The sequence below is a fragment of the Empidonax traillii genome, unplaced genomic scaffold (genome assembly GCF_003031625.1).
Source record: "Empidonax traillii isolate 1590-97213 ecotype Southwest subspecies unplaced genomic scaffold, ASM303162v1 scaffold806:size288228, whole genome shotgun sequence".
NCBI lineage: Eukaryota > Metazoa > Chordata > Aves > Passeriformes > Tyrannidae > Empidonax > Empidonax traillii.
In genome coordinates, this window is record NW_020955999.1 from 286317 (window position 1) to 287771 (window position 1455).

The following is a 1455-nucleotide window of genomic DNA, read 5'->3' on the forward strand; positions in this document are numbered from 1 at the left end:
GACATGATTGCCTGTAATTGGAGATCTGTTTGTAGAAGGTCAAGGTAAAGGCCTTACAATAACCAGAACCTGGCTAAAAAAGCCTGGCAAGCACTCAAAGAGTTGTCTTGCTGCTGGAAACACAGCCTTTGAGCTGAAGCATAAGCAGCTGTGAAGCATGGTTTTCTTATTTTTCTACAAGTGTTGTAAAACCTAGTATCTACTTCCACTGATCTTAAAATAAAATAATAATGGTACATGCTGAGTGGCCTCATGCTGTTAAACCACTGATATTTGATCCTGTGTCAGTCACAGGAACAGAGAAAGGAGGGTTACTGATCCACTGTTTGGTACTTAGTGGTCTGCTACAAGACTGGGGGACTCAAGAGTAGAAATAAACACAGGCTGTTTTACTAAGTTGAAGCACCAAGACAAATACTCGAGAAAACCCATTAAGAGCAATTGACCCATCGGCTCGGTGTTCTGCAAAAAGTGAGGAGAGCACATGTTGAGAGTCTCAAGTGCTGCACAGAGTGAACTATCACATGAAGAAAGTGTTATGTGTACATGGATTCTATAATTAAAGGACTCTGATGAAATAACTGTTACAGTCTGACTGTGAATGGTATTTTTGACCTATTAATGCAGGTGGTGATCACAGTTCTTGCAATTCATACTCTTATATCATCTAAATATGCACAAGTGAATCCTTGATGATTAGATCAGATGAATTGATTACTGAATATCTTGTCTGCCATCATAGCTTCTTAGGTCAAAGAAAACAGTAATGTTTTTCTGTTGAGGAGTAGGTTATTAACTGTTGGTTTTTTTCTAAAATCAAATTAAAACCAGGTAATTGGATAGCATAAAACTTCTTGTTGTTCTTCTGTTGTCTTCTCTGTTGCATTGCAGATGATTTGCTGAATTTAGACTCACATTGATAGATCTATATAGTATTCACCAAATATGGGCCTCTTTAAATAGAAGATTTCAGTCTAATTGTACACTTTACTGGTGACAAATGTTGCTAAGACTCTACATAAGCAAACATTACTGAAAAAGGAGGAAACTGCAATTTACAGCCCTGAAGGCTTCAAGTAAAGCCTTCTTTGTCAGGATATTCAAATTCCAGGCACAAAAATGCTACATTTGGAAGTGTTGCTGTAAGATTGTCTTAAAATAGCCAATAAATGTTGGTTTAGTTCATAATATTTGGGGAAATTTTCTTCAGAGTTTAATTGTGAGAGATCAGCCTTCAATTTGAAAATAAAAACCTAGGCATTTAAACTCAGGAAAATTTCTACTGAAAAGAGAAAAGTAAAATATAAGCATTTTAAAGTTGGAATAATGTTGGCTACATGACAGGTAGCATCTGTTTTCTGGAGATAGGACTCAATTTAGAACTTAAGTAAGTTGATTATGGAATGTTTTGAGGATTTTTATTTGCTGCTTCCTTTATAGACAAGTTGATTTGCA